This window comes from Austrofundulus limnaeus, unplaced genomic scaffold (assembly GCF_001266775.1).
Source record: "Austrofundulus limnaeus strain Quisiro unplaced genomic scaffold, Austrofundulus_limnaeus-1.0 Scaffold20, whole genome shotgun sequence".
In the NCBI taxonomy this organism is placed as follows: Eukaryota; Metazoa; Chordata; class Actinopteri; order Cyprinodontiformes; family Rivulidae; genus Austrofundulus; species Austrofundulus limnaeus.
In genome coordinates, this window is record NW_013952422.1 from 580902 (window position 1) to 596999 (window position 16098).

Below are 16098 nucleotides of genomic sequence, written 5' to 3' on the forward strand. Positions count from 1 at the left end.
ACACACACACACACACACACACACACACACAGGCTGGTTATATGTGTGTATGTTGTGCATGGATGGACCCAGTGAAACACTAAGCTGTGCACAGGTGCGTGCACAGCAACACAAAGAAAGCTATTGTGATCTGCAGGAAAAATGTGAGAAAGTAATTGAGGTTCAGCCTGGTTTCATGCCTTCACTGTGCCTCCAGATGAAACAACATGACAGCGTCACAGAGCAAAAGTAAACAAAAACATTATTTAAGATTCATGTTTCACGACACATTTTTTGTTCTTCAATGGATTTTGTAAAACTAAAAATATTATACTGTTGAAAATTGGATCCTATGAACCCAAATTACGTTTTAGCTATAGGAATTTGTCAGAATAAAACCAGTTTAGAATAATATTCATGCAAATCTAACAGAAACTTGACGCAAGAAGATTTTAGTCTAATGGTGCGTTCCAGTTGTACTCTGAGGTCAGAGTTTCAGACTTCCAAGTCGAAAATATCAACTGGAACGCTGTAATTTCAAGTTGGGAAGTCGGTGCAACTCAACCATACCCAATCACACATGACATCATCATTTGAACGTGGCTGCTACTCGTTTCAACAGTGAGCAAAACTCTTTGATTTGATTTGATTTATTTATWTAACAGGAAAAGATTATTAAAAATCAAGCCTGACTCAGCATAATTGCTGTTTTACAGCAGGTTCCTGTTCTGCAGCACATAAAACACTCAGAATTACAGCATCACAATCACATCATTATCTTCTTTACTTTTATGGTTTTTAGCTGTTCTGTGATGTTAAATTCACATTAACTCAGGCATATTCATTGTACTTTATAAGTCAATATGTTTTTTAGTGTTTGTAAAAAAATGCTGTGTAGAGCGCTGTAGTTGTAAGTGTTATTGTTGTATTATTCCATCAGAGCAAGAAATAGAAATGCTTCTCTTCTGACAGGTTGGAAACTGGGACACTTTCAACTCACAACTGACGTCAGTCCCGCTTCACAAATTCGAGTTGCGCTGCGACTGGAGCGCAGAATGAATCTCTGGTATGATGATTGTAAGAAACGTTGGGCCTTTAATTTGATAAACTGCTTTAACTTTGGGGAAAAATAGCTTGTTAGCTTTACCTCAGAGAACGATGGGGCTTGGATATAAACAGAATGCAACATAATGTAGATGTTAATGGCTGTGTCCAAAACGGCAGGCCGGGTCCTCTGAAGGCCGAATTCGTCGGCCACATACGTCACAGCGCCGCAACGAAGGACGTCCKAAAKCGAAGACTCCTCCGATGCGGCCGACAAATACGTCCTTCCTTTTCCTCGATTTGAAGGACAGAGCCGATGGATCCTTCCCGGCCCAGCATATCCCATAATGCATTGCGGCCCGACCGGAGATTTTTTTAAGCTAGAAATGGCGGACGAAGTGAGAGAAAAGAAAACGTTTTAAATAAAAAAAATGGCGATAAAAAAATTAAAAAGTTTTAGCGGTTGCAATTCTAATACTTTTATCATTTGTATAGACATGTTTTTAAATATTATTTTTATCATAAAAACGCGAAATAAACATGCACCTGCAGCGGGTCAATTAGTTCTTCAAATGTTACCTTTAAGTTAATTTTATTGTTTTGTGATATTAACAATGCTAATATACCGATATTTTTCTAATTTTGATCTATTTTTGCTTCTGTTTAGCATCGTCACAGTTGCTAGGTGACATGATGTACGCAGGGGTGGAGGGGAGGCCGTCCAAATTCACAGCCTCTTTTTTCCGGTCTTCCCGGTCTACCAAGGACCCGGCCCACCTCGACAGGGTAGTCTGGGTCCTCCGGAGGACCCGGTCTGTCGTTTTGGACACAGCCAATGACTCGTCTGTGGTTTGTTTACATTTACTTCCTGGTCTGCTGTGCCTGCTGGTTGCCGGGCAACTACCAAGAAGTAGGAAGAAATATATGAAATTGTACTAAATATGTTATAGAACTGCTGTCAAACGATGTACAGAATTTATCTGGATATCTTTAATATGCTGACCCCCCCTTACATTTTTGCCATACAGTTATTGACGTGATATGAATGACTTTATTTTAATAATAATAATAATAATAATAATAATAATAATAATAATAATAATAATAATAATAATTTCATAAAGAACAGATCGATCAGTAAAATCTTTTAAAAATGAGTTAAATGTGTGTACTGACACTGATCTTGTTCTGTAAATCTGTCAGGTTTCATAAAAAAATTAATACAAAAATGTTTTTTTAACCACTTTTAGGTTTGAAACCAACATAATTGTGTTGCTATATTTCCAAATGTTGACAAAAAATAAAGCACTAAAGACTCATTTATGGCGGGGCCCCGTGTACGTCTGCTCCCAGTGTATTCTGTAACCGATGAAATTGTCCAGATGTGTCATTATTTATCGCACTCTCCTCCTCGGGCTGCCGGCGACAGGGAGGAGATGAGGGGAGTGGGAAAGACTGGAGGCAGGAGCTGCTTCCATGAATACCCATCATGCCAATTCCGCTGTGATTTATGGGAGGTCTCGCCAAAGCAGGGGGGACAAACGACCTTCACACACAGTTATCAGAGGAAGATATCAACAGACAGGGATTTCCGTATCACATCCGTCTTCACCCTGAGGTCCAGAGTGGACTCTGTGTGTTTGTCTCTGTACAGGTGTGTGTGTGTGTGTGTGTTGCTGGCACTGAGCCAACCCTCAGGCCACAGGACTAGTTGAGTCCCACTGACGCTCACACAAGACGAGACATTCACCATTAGCCAGATAGTTCTGCTAAAATGCTCATTTGATGTGAAAGAAGGGCAACAGAACATCCGTTGTACTTTCTTGTTAATTCTTTTTTTTACATGCGATTGAGCTGACCTTCTGTGTGCTGCCAGCCAAAACCCGGTTTGTGCCACACTGTGGTCCCACTGGATCTGAATGTATGAGGGCATGCTGTTCCCCGCATGAACCCAGATGTTGTGTGTCTTCGTGCCTTACTCCCTGCCAGACTGTGGCCTCTCTGACCTTTTCAGAAAGGTGTTATTTTACGAGCTAAATTTGAACACCTCGGTGTGTCTTTTACCTTTTCAGCAAATAAGCACATCATTTGTGAACCTGATCAACATCTACAAAGATGCAATTTCTTGGTTTTACCGTAGAGTTATGATGGTTTTCAAATCACTTCTTCCTCTCTTTTGGCTTTGCTTCAAATTATTTGCTTGCCAGTCTGGTCAGAGGTAATCTTTATTTCAGTTTTTTGTCCTTATTCAAAATGCTTTCTACTAAGATGAATTGTTTGAGATGTCACCACAGATTTTTTGCTTAAAACACCAAACTATTTATTTATTTATTTATTTATTTATTTATTTATTTATTTATTTATTTATTTATTTATCAAATGAGCACTAAAGTGGACATATCATACTTTTAAAGCCTTTTGTTTCACATTTAAATCCTTCTGATTTAAACTGTAGATCTATTAGGAAAGAGCGCCACCTTGTTCTACATAAAATAAATGATGTTTTTATTAAGTATAATGTTTAAGTTGTAACTCAGTAAGTACTTAGTGCTGGTACTAGGTGGCAAGTACCCAAACTGAGGTACTTGTACTCACTTTGAGATGCTCCTAGAAATCACCAGAACTGACAAAAGCTTCCACTGCTGTTAAAATAAAACAATAATTAAATTAGAAAAAATGTTTATACAGAAAATTGGTCCTAATAACTAAAAAAGACTCTTTAACAGTCTCTAACATACATGTTTATATGTTATTAAATATGGTTTTATAGTAAAACACAGCTACATACAAAGCTTTAAAAAAACTTGATTGCATTTAAAAAAATGTTTCAAATTTTTAGACTATTTTTGTCCCACTTCCTGTTTCCGTTCTTCAGTACAGATCAGAGTGATGCCTATAAAGCTTTCCTGGTCAATAAGGCTGACACACAGGATTTTTCTGCAGACATCTTCAATATGTTTTTCAGTCTTTATAACAGCATTAAGTGGTCCAGGAAATCTATGTGTCTCATTTGTTACTATTCTTTTTTTACTGGAGGCTCCTGACACTTCAGTCTACAGATCATGAACCCAATTAAAGCGAGCAATTTGTGTTAAATTTATTACAGCCAGACTGCTCTGCCATTGGCACAGAGCTCATAAGGAATCACCTTTATCACACTTAGTAGTTCGGCGCGGTCCCTGTGAGGTCTCGGGACATTTTTGTTATTGTTTGTTTGATTTATTTCCCTGATAGTGCAGAAACTGGCCAGAGACTGCCCCCCCCCACCCCAGCCCTCACTTCTCACAGAGAGAAAAATAAACTACTGCTTCATAATGAGCTCTCTCATGCTCTGATGAAAACAGAGGAACATATACCCACTCATTCAATAACAGAAATGAGAAATATGGCCTTCATAAAAACAAAAACTCAATTTTTATGTATCTTTGTGTTATAGCTTTACTATTTAACATTAACATAAATAAAGCTTTATTTTTACTTCTTCAAATGTTATCTTTATGCATTTATTATCAGTTAACCTTTACAGTTCACCCCTTAAAAGCCAAAGTATTTAAAACAGATAATAAAAGCATACATAAAAATACAATATGTTCAACTAAACTCTTCTAGTGAGAGAAATACAACTTTTGGGGATTTCTAAAACATTTAATTTGTTTTTCCCATCTAGACAACTATCTATATCTGCTTTCATGCATCTACCAAGGCCAAACAAAATGAACTACATTATGTTTGTCTTTGGTATATATCTATGCCAAGACTGGCCCGGTTGTGGTTTGGTTAATATGGTGCTGGCCCATGCATGGACCACCTCACACCTGGCCCACCAAAGGGTTGCAATTCTTTGCTGTGTCTGGGCTGAGTGTCAGAGTGTTCAGTGCACTGCGTGGGCCAGAACTGGGCCAGACAAATGTTACCTTGTGGGTATAAAATAGAAAAAAAACTGCTCAGAGCAGGAGTGCATATTTTATTTATGCTCCGATACCTTAGATCCCATCTATGCTACTTCACCTCATCTTCTGCATTTATTGTTCCTGTACAATGATTTTGTGAGAAATCTGAGATTTGTAAAAATGCTCCACAAACTAGAATATTTAACACTCATCTGAAGAGCTTTTGAGGAACAGTTAACAGCTTGTTTTCCCACAAATCCACTATTACTTGGTTTTACTTTTATAGAAATAAAATGAAACCATTTTTGATTTTTTTTCTGCTTGTTTTAGCCCAATTATTGTCAATAAACTCTGATTGTGAGCTGACCTAAAAGAAAGCTAAAATGAACATTTCAAACAGTAAAGCAACAATAATTTATCCCAATGAAGAAGATACATTTAGGTATGTAAATATGAATGTTTACCATTTTTGTTAGCATTGTTTGAACAAAGAATTGTTTTCAGTTGGGGGAAACACATAGCAAACACAACCAGAGTGGAATAGGCCCTTATTTAGGAGCTAAACAGCTTTGTATTCATTAGCTATGACTGCTACTATATACTTTATAATTCTTATGGCATCACTGTTGACAACAAGTCTTATGGGATTCTGCTCATTAACATGTTACTTTAAAAATAAGAATTTTTACGTTGTTAATATCTTCTTTTTATCAACACTATATCATCTTTAAATAATAAAAACCTGTCCCTGGACAAAAACACGACACATTACACTTTTGCTTTAATTTTCCCTCAGACAACATTAACACAACGTGACGGTTCATCAGCTTGTCTGTCTCGCTGTCAACCCAACTGCTCCCTTTATCTTCAAGACAAACTGTGTGTCATTTATTCATTAAAGGGTGGAAAGCCTAGAGGAAGCCATTCATGGTGTGATTTAGTGGTTTGATATAAAGAACTTTACAAGCTATTAATCTAAACCCAAACAGCAGAAAGATTTGGCTCACTCCTATAGGTCTCCTCCTGAACAACAATGCCTCAATCCAAATAAAATGAGGGATAACTGGAGGGTTTGGTGAGTGAGAAAATCACATAAATTACACTCCATAGCCCTCACAGTCACCTTCACAACCCAATTAAACACCCATGAGAGATTTTAAACAACAGTCCCCCCAAACGCTGCTTTCTCCGTCACGATCATCAAACGCCAAATGAGGTAATATTGTTTTGGAAGAAGGCCATTTCATCCCTCGGTGAAATTTATGTCACAGAATTTCTTTCTGTAATTCAAGAGACAACAGTGATACACTGCAGAGTTTAATTTACCCTCGTTTCAAGATGAGGAGACAAAAATGTCCCACCTGAACGAGTCGGTTTGCGCCCCCTTCTCTCCAAACTGAATGTGTTGCATGTTCGTAAATGTGCCGTGATAAATGGTAAATGCAGAATCACAAAGTGTAAAATTGTTCCATGAGAGTCCGTTTCGTTTTAGCTGAGCGCATGCAGTGTTGGTTTATTGCTCTATGACTGATCTGAGGCTGCCACTTTAAGTGCCTGCACTGCAGAAAACTAAACTTACCTCAAAAAGTAAGGAAATTTGTGCTTGGTAGATTATTTCTTTGTTGTAACAAAGCTTCTTGGCAGTAAATCTTATACTGTTTGGAAAACCTGTTAGTTTCCTTCTTAAATGGTGTCACATTTGTAAGGAACATGCATTTCTGGGATGAGTAGTGGAGCTGTACGAAGGAATATTAGGGCCACACAATGAGATTATTATTATTTTTTATAATGAGAATGAAAACTTTATAATACAACATTAAAGTCATAACATTACAAGAATAAAGTCGTAATATTACGAGAACCTTTACACGAAAAAGCGGTCTCACCACTGCATTAAAATGAGGAATGTTGAGCAACTTGTGAAGTTGTGCTTTAGTGCCAGTTAAAAGAAATACTTAATCTTGTAGCACATTAGCATCAATTTATCCGTAGCAGGACTTCGAAATGATTGTGCAAATGATTCTTTGCTAAACTGAAGCCGTATTGCAATTAATGGCTGCATTGACAGATTTAGTCATCATATAATTTGAATGAAAGCATTTTACACTAACAGTGAGCCATAAGTCATCTCTGACTACTTCATAAGCACAGAGACACGCATGGCTGTCCAGAGTAGGTGTTAAAAAATGATGAGGAAATGAGTAAAAAAAAAATCAGGAATGAAAAATGGATGTCGTGTGAGATTATGACTTTTTTTCTCATAAAATTACAAATTTTTCCTGTAATATTATGACTAATCTCATTATGACTTTATTCTTGTCATTGTAAAAAAATGTCGTGTGACCCTAGTACTTCATCGTAGAGCTGAGTGGGTTGCACACATGAAATTATAAAAACTTTATTCTCATCTGATTCAGGTACATAGCACAGCAGACAGCACAGCATGGCCTCAGCATAAGGCTTTGAGCTCGTTTTAGGAAAAAACACAACAAAACCTCTCAGCAGCCCAGTTGTCCCAAGCTGATGTAACAGACAAAACTAAACTTCTGGAAACACTTCTACCCATATCATAACGATTCAACCTTATAACCTCTTCAGGCTGTTCATGGTTACACCCCTGAAGGTGGTGACTTTTACATCACACACCAACCCATTCTCTGTTTTAAACTTTTGGCTGCAATGATCAAAAAGTGTAAAAATACAATACTGCCTCTATCATTTAGTTAATCATTTACAAATTTCCTTCAAGCCCATGGGTCACTTCCAGCTCGCAGGTGACTTAAGTCTGGCCCAATGATTTTTTTTAAAGACTTGAGTGACAAATATTTCAGAGTGGCAATCCTGGCACATACTGGGTTATACAACTCAATGCCTGCCAATGACTTATTATATCCATCCATCCATCCATTTTCTYTACACGCTTCTTCCTTTTCAGGGTTGCGTGGGTCACTGGTGCCCACATCCAGCAGTCACAGTGCAATGGGTGGGGTACACCCTGGACAGGTCGCAAGTCTATCACAGGGCCGCACAGAGAGACAAGCAACCACTCATTCTCTCACGCACACCTAGGGACAATTTAGAGTTATCAATTAACCTAACAGTCATGTTTTTTGGTCTGTGGGAGGAAGCCGGATGACCCGGAGAGAACCCACGCATGCACGGAGAGAACATGCAAACTCTACCCAGAAAAGTTCCTGGACTGGGATTTGAACCGGTGACCTTCTTGCTGAGAGGCATCAGTTCTACCAACTGAGCCACCGTGCCACATTAATGACTTAATATAATATAAACATAAATTTTGAATCATAAAAAAAAGATTATTTTTTAAATTTATAATCTAATTTATTTTTAAATATTTTTTTTATCAGAAAAGAGTAAGAATGTATTTATTTAATTGCTGGACGTCTGCCCTCTGAGCTGTTGGCTTTCAGTAACTGTGGCTCCTGGAGCAATTAACTTAAACAGCATTTAATAGAAGAACAGTAATGTTTGATACCACCAATTTTCTTCCCAATTCTGATGTAAAATTGGCGAAACTGAGCCCATACTGATGCTTTTGGCAATCTAAATCTAAAAAAGTTGTGTATTTGAAATAACTGCTTCATAAAGAATACAAGACATCAGAGTTATTTATTTATTTACTCATTTTAAACTCATAAGTAAATTGACATCGCATCGTCATTTAGTCAAGTTAAAACAACGGGAAAAAAAGAGCACACAATCATACAAACTACGTGAAAATGGTGTTTTAAACAAATCAAAAAATAAAGTAAAATAATAATTACAGACTATAATAATAAGTTCTGGGATGGATAGTACTGATGTTTAAGTATCGATCTGCATATCACTAGTATGCAGTCTACACAGGCTGGTTTGTTTAACAAGATTTTGTACGAAGTCTGCATCAAACTCTTCTTACTTAGTGCTTAAATATCTTAAATGCCAATTTACTGTATTTCCACAAAAACAATTTTTTTGCATATTTCCTGAGAATTTTATGTCTAACAGTTGCAGTTCAGTGAAATAAATGCTTTTCTTTCATGTTTTATGCACTTAGTATTATTAGTTTTTACAAATTACACGTTTACACGGGGGTATGCAGAAATTCAACTTTATTTTTCTATGGAAATGTGTTCACTAAGCAATTCCCACCAATCTTTAGAGTCACAGGGGAAGCATGTACTCTATACGGAGCTGTCAAAGAAATGATCACACATGAGCACACACGTTTACGTTCTTTTTTATTGGCCAAATAAACAGAAGATGTTAAATTACTTTGCATAAGCAAACGCACGCACACACGTCCCCATTCACACCGACGTGTTTGTGCACCCACACAGAAACGGAGGCGTTGCATTAAAGGAGAAGTCCCATCTGGCCGCTTGTGCAAGTGTAGCACTCAGCGGACCCTGATTTCATTATCTCAGCATGTTCTCTGTGACCCGGAGAAAAGTGACATCTGATTTACCTCAAGATCAATTTGTATGTAAATCAGTGAGAAACTGGAGGGCAATGGAGGGGTGGCGTAACAAAAAGCTGTCTCTGAGTCTTTGAGGCTGTTGGAGAGTTTTGGGAGAGGCAGCATCTCCTCACAGAGACGCTAAACACACTCATTTCAGTGATGGGACACTCTACGACACATTTGTGTAAAATATGTTATTCGCCATTTAATACCCTCATAATATGCTCTTTATTCAGTAATCTCGTGCTCAAAACTGATCTCAATTTGCAAAACCCTTCAAGTCAGCGCATTATTAAAAGCCGCTGTGAGGCCTATCAAAGAATATTGAGACTGTCTTTTACAGAAAGACGGATTCACTGAGAGGTTAAGTGTTAATCACTCCCGTGTTCCGCCAACCGGTTGTTTCAGCTGCCGGATTATAAACCAGACTTGGCCATGGCCAAAGCCCCCACTTCCTCTCCATGATTATAAAATATTACAGCCGTATGGAGACGACACATTTGATCTTCAGATGATGAATGCTCCCCCCTGCCTTACAGACATTTCGGTCAATTTCCTCCTCTTTGATTTGAGACCTGAGCAGGCTCCCCTGAACTTTAATGGATCGTGTGAGAAGTGTCAGTCGTAGCCTGGAGGATTCTGTTCTCCTCCACCACCTGCAGAACGACCAACAGTCGCCTCTCATTACTGCGTAATAGTGATCTACAGCTTGTTGGCGGTGTTATTCTTTGACGGGAAACAGGCTGCTCATGACAGAGGGATATTTGTTTATCAGCAGATATTCCCATTTCTGTAAATCTCTCACCTCAAGATCTGTTGAAAACAGACAATAATTTGACTCATAATGTGATTATTATACCTTGTTCTTTTGACAGAACAAAGTGTGATCTCTATTAAGTGACAGAATGAGACCACAAGAAGAAAAGTAGGAAAAAAAACAACAGTTTTGACTAAAACGTATGACATTTAGAAATGTCAAATGAGTCTCAACCCGCTGAGCGTGAATCCGTTTCCTATAGAAATCAAAGGAACTGTGCAGATTACAAGTGGCTTCAGATTTTAATGTCTGTATTTACGACACTTTTACACGCAGACACATGCTGGTACAACTGTAAATATCAACCTCAGATTGTCAGACCAAATTGCATCCATAAATCATGTTGAAGGTATTTTCATTCGATCTGCAAAGCATAACGCTCCCACCGGCCAATCAGATGTAGCCAGAGACAGTCATATAAAAGCTCTTTCTATTATTAAATCATTAAATCATTTCTGGTTGACACTGACAGGTTAGATAGATGCAGCAGCTTTCCTCACAAAACACCTTTAATTTTTTATGTAAAGGAGATGCTGTGATGTAAAGGAGCAGAGCTTTGGGATGTTTTTATTAGTATGGTATGCGATGCTAGTAATCTGTTTTTAGTTATTTGGCATGAATTTATTGATTTTATCTTTGAGCAATTGAATTGAATTCATGTTGTTTTCAGAAACTTGTCTTTGGATTTGTTTCCAAAATGAGTATAACCTCTTGAAATGACTCGTTTTTATCTTGATGCTTTCTGAAAGTTTTCTGGAAAATTTGATTTGCTTTGCTTGTTTTTAGTTTGATCTTCCTCTGGCAGCTTTCATATAGATTTTACAGTTTGCATATTAAACCAGTTAATATAAACTTATAATGTATTCAAGTAGAAAACTCAACTAAAACAATAATTCAGAGCTGCTTTTACAACTTAATTCAGAATCAGCCTGTTACAAATAAATTTGTCCCAAATTAATTTAAACATACAAAAACCACAACAAAGAAAATGTCAGCATTAACACTGGCATAATTTTCTATTATTGCAGCAACAGAGGAGTCCTAGAATGTTTAGCTTTGTCGTTTAATTGTCAAAAATATATTATAAAAATAGTATAGTATACCATTTTTTAAAAACTGCATATTGTGTGACATTTTGAATAGCAAAATGTTAAAAAAAGATCTTGTGTAATTTGCTAGCACTCTATGTTGGTGATAATGATGACTCTCAGCTACTACCGTGCCAAATTTTTGCTCGAAATCTGTAAAACTGACTGAGTTAGAGCCAGTTTCATGTTCGCTAATGTCCATTACCTGTGGCTGCCAACTTTAATCAGGATGACTCCAAACAATAAAACGTTGTAAACATACACCTGATCATTACCTTCTGAGAATTTCACTAAAGCCAGTCTGATGGTTCATGAGATATTTTGCTAACAAACACACACAATAACCAGCTACTCTTAGCTAAACTGCGAAGAAAAAGTCCTCTAAGTGCGGCGACTGAAAGTTGATGATGATCTATTACAGTTCAGCTCTTCCAACAATTACTCCATTAAAGTTCCCCACAGCAGCAGCGGTAAGAGCAGCTGATTTACCATCTGTTTCTCAGGCCTGACGGAGAGCTCCGGCTTTGGCTCATCGCACAAGAAAAAGTGGATCTACCTCGGCTCAGCCCTCAGCTTATTATCTGCTCCCTGGCTGAGACAATGGGCCGAGCAGCCCCGCCTGTGACGAAGAGGAGAGAGTAACTTGTAAAAGCAATAAAACGGATTTTCCCTCTGAGATGTGGGGAGTTTATTAACATAATCCAAAATAAAATACATAAATGGGAAATTGAGGAAACAAATATTATTTCATAAATGTAAAGGGGGGGTGGGGGCAACTTTTAGAGCGGTTACGCCCTTTTGACTTTTTGTGCTAAACTGCAGAATAAGAACAAAGGGAGGGAAGACAAAAGGAGCCGGCCTATATGATTTTCCCCCCTCAACACTCCAAAGAATTAATCTCTCAAGCAGTTTTGACAAGTGTCCCTGTGGGGGGGTTGCAAATGTTATGGCAAGGGACCCTATTTAAGTAGCCCACATCTTCGTTTTTTTTTTCTCTTGCCTCTTTTTTTTTTCCTGAGTGATCTAATTATTGCATGTTAAATAGGCATCTGGTAAATGGTGCATATAATGATGCTCTTCCACAGAATTAAGTGGCTGCCTTTTCTGCTGCTGGGCTAACACATAAATTGGCCCTCCTCTGTTCTCTCCTCCTTTTCCCTCCTGCAATCCCTCATTTGAGTTGTAGGGTGAAGCTCGTGTGGAGACATGCCTCAGGTTCTCCCTGGATTAATGACGGAACTCGGCGATGAGTTTTTTTTTTAAAGGTGGGGGGTGAGGGGCGGGGTTGGGGGGTGGGGATCTGTGTTGCTGTGAAAGAGTGAATGCAACAACATGAAAGACTTTTTGTTTTTACAAAACGTCTTCACCTTAGGTTTTGGTTTCCTCTCATGAACTCAAATACATCAGAATGAAGTCGTGACTTTGACCAAAATCTCGAGTTTGTTCTCTTTTAAAGATTTTGTGTTCTCTTCTGCAAAGCCCTTTGGATACAACTGATATTTCTGAATCAACAACTGACTTGTGTTTATTAATCCAGTCCAACAGGTGGCAATGATGGATTTATTTGACAAAGATTGATTAAAAAAAGAATAAAAATAAAGTGTGAACAATTTCCCACCAGGAGCTTTACGATTTTTGTGTTTTTGTATCCCCCAAAGACCTCTGACTGGAAACTGGAAGTTAAAACTGGAGTGAGACCAGCTCTGTCAGTTCTGATACAAGTTCAACCCCTCCAAGTAAACACCATGACTGTCTATGTTCAAACAACAGCAAGCAGGGACACAAATTCTATGAGTATAATATATGACAGTCCATTGTTGATAAAAATGTGACAGTGTTGAGGGGACAAGTTGCAAGTCCATCACAAATAAAGGACTAGTCACTCTTACTCACATCTAGGGACAATTTAGAGACTAATTACTAATTAGAGATACTAATTACACTGACATGCATGTTCTTGGTCTGTGGGAGGAAACTGGAGTACTCAGAGAAAACATGCTCATACCATCCTCTCACTTTCCCTAATATTCATAGTTTTCCCAAGTACACTAAATGATCATTTGAGATCATTGTTCCAGAAGTATTTCAAACATCCTGACCTGGATGTGGCAGGCGGCACAGGCCCCAACAATACTACCATTTTTATTTTATTTTTTACAGGCACTGTTTTTGCTGGGATGTAATGATTCTCTTCTTGCACACAGAGGTAATATATCCATCAAGTTCTACTCTAATTTCTTTAATTTTACCAGATTATTCAGACTGACAGCAGTTTTTTTAAAACCTATTTTGAGGAGCAATAACTTTTATTCTTAGGGCTCAACCGTGCGCACGGTTGTGTTCAAGATTTCCATGATTGTGAACTCAAATATTGTATAGGCCAGCATCTCACCTCACCTCACCTCAGGATGTGAGGTCTTTAGTTGGTCACCTTTGGCTCCTTTGTGACCTTTCTGACCGGTGAATATTTTGTTCTTGAAGTAATTTGTTATTTCTTGTGAGACAATAGTGGTTTTAAATTGCAAGAATTTGTGCCCATTCAGTCTGTGGATTGTTGGGATCCTCTTTTAATTATTTTTCAGGCAAATAAAAGTCAGTTTTCAAAACCTCATTATTTTGAACTGTGACAATAAAAAATGTGATTACTTTTTTCTTAAAATAAAATAAAAAAACACCTTTTTATTTTTTTTTTTGAGGAACTGACTCTTATTTCACCCTAAAATAAACAGTTAATTTTAAAATTTCACATTTGCTTACCCTGTAATGGACCTGTGACCTGACCCCCGCCCCTCCTCGCACAGTGACGTCTGGATTTGGTCACCAGTGACCCCCGTGACCCAGAAAGGAAGAAGCGGGTAAAAGATAATGGATGGATGACATCTTATTTGGCTATTTTAATTCAAATGTTTCCCAGACATTTCAAAAACAGCAGCATATTTTAATGATTTGCGGTAAAACACTTCAGCTCATCTTGACTGACATCTGAATGAGTTTGTGTTTGGCGTCAGTTAAACTGCTGAACAAGAATAACTGAGAACATCTTGCTCCATCTTTCACATCAGGTTCTGTAAATATCAGCAGGCTGCATCAAATCTACTCGATTTCAGCAAACCCCTCGCCCTGACATTTAACTAGAGCTGCTGCCTGAGAATAACCTTTGTGAGTTATGAAGGGCTGTCCGGACCTGCCTGTTTAAATGTCGTAACACATGAGTTCATCAGCGGAGCTTAAAGGACCAATCTGTGATCCAAATGTAAATAAAAGCTGAGCGCCCACCACCACTAGTCCAGCAACATGAGTGTAATCTGTTACATGATCCGACAAGTACATATTTTTTGTTATTAGGGTTATGTTCCTCAAATAGAGCATAATTAAAAAAAGTAAAATATTTAAAGAAAGTTCTGGCTAAAGAAATTGGCACAAAGTTGTTTTTTCTTTGCTTTTCCATAACAAGTGATTGGCATTTCTTCAATTTGTTTCACATTAATTGCATAATTTATACATCATAGATGATGTAAGATTTAAAACGAACCATATATGAAGAAAAGCAAAGTTAAACCTACTTTATTGCACAGATTTATCATTTTTTGGGGCTTTGACCGTTAGTCCTCTGAGCCTTTCTGTTTCTCCAAATTCCATGACCTTGGTCTTGATTAATGACGCCACATGAAAATACAGAACGCTCCGTATGCACGTTGTCTTTTTAATTGACACGCCTATTAGTCATAAGTCACACATTCAAGTTAAACATCATTAACTGTGACAAGATTAGTGGACAAAAAGGGTTTTAAGAAAATATGGAAGAACATTCATCAACTGGTGTTTTGGCAGTTTTTCCCCCTCAGACTGTATAAAAGACAATGTTTAAATATTCTTAGGCTGTAGCTGCATGCACATTAAAAATGCTGTATCTGATTTTTATGCTGATTAAATATGAAAGAGAAGCAAATATTCAATTATATGAACTGAGCACTTTAATTGGACTTCTATAGGAGTCTCATGCATATCAGTAAATAAAGGCACTTGCAGCTGTGCCCATGGCAGATGGGCAATAAAAATCCCTATAAAACACTGAGCGTACTATTAAATGTTTCACAGTTTAGTTGCTTAACCCCACAAAGTGTAGTTAATAACTCTGTGGTCTTATTTACATTCCAACTTTCCAACTGGATCATTATCTTTCTGACCCAAGACTGCAGAAAACCAATTTCTTTATGTTTGTTTTAGCTTTACATTTGAATACAAAATGCTTGATGAATTAAAGGTCTAACTTTCCTCTAACATTTGTGTGATATCACAAGATGTATGTGTTGAGAGCTCTCAGCTACTATCACATTAAATTTTAACTCAAAACCTGTTCAATTATCCGAGTTAAGCCGTTTTTGTGTTGACCAACGTGATTAGCTGTGGCAGCCATATTAACTTGGTTTGACTTCAAACAATAACCAGTTATGGAGGTACATTAAATAATTAATTTTGGAAAGTTTCAAAATGTGTTTAGTAGTTCAAGAGATATTTTGCTAACAGACAAAGAACTAATGTCATCATTCCTCCATTATTTTGCTTGAAAATACATTGAAAATATTTTGGCATTTTAAAGTTACAGTGCCAAAATATTTTCAATGTTTCGTTTTTCAGTGTTTTATTTAACTCCATACCTTTCAGCCTCAGTGATGCATACACCAACTGTAACATCAATATGCTGTGGCAGCATCTTCAGTTGTTTTGACTCCAAATGTTAATCTGTTGTAGACAAGCGATTTAGCTCCTGAACACACACACACACACACACACACACACACACACACACACACACAC

General features: G+C 37.6%; 1 protein-coding gene across 1 annotated transcript in view; it reads right to left on the bottom strand.

Annotated features, from left to right (window-relative positions):
• LOC106514444 (kelch-like protein 10) overlaps window positions 1-16098 on the bottom strand; it is a 52046-nt gene that overhangs the window by 28015 nt on the left and 7933 nt on the right. The window lies entirely within an intron of this gene.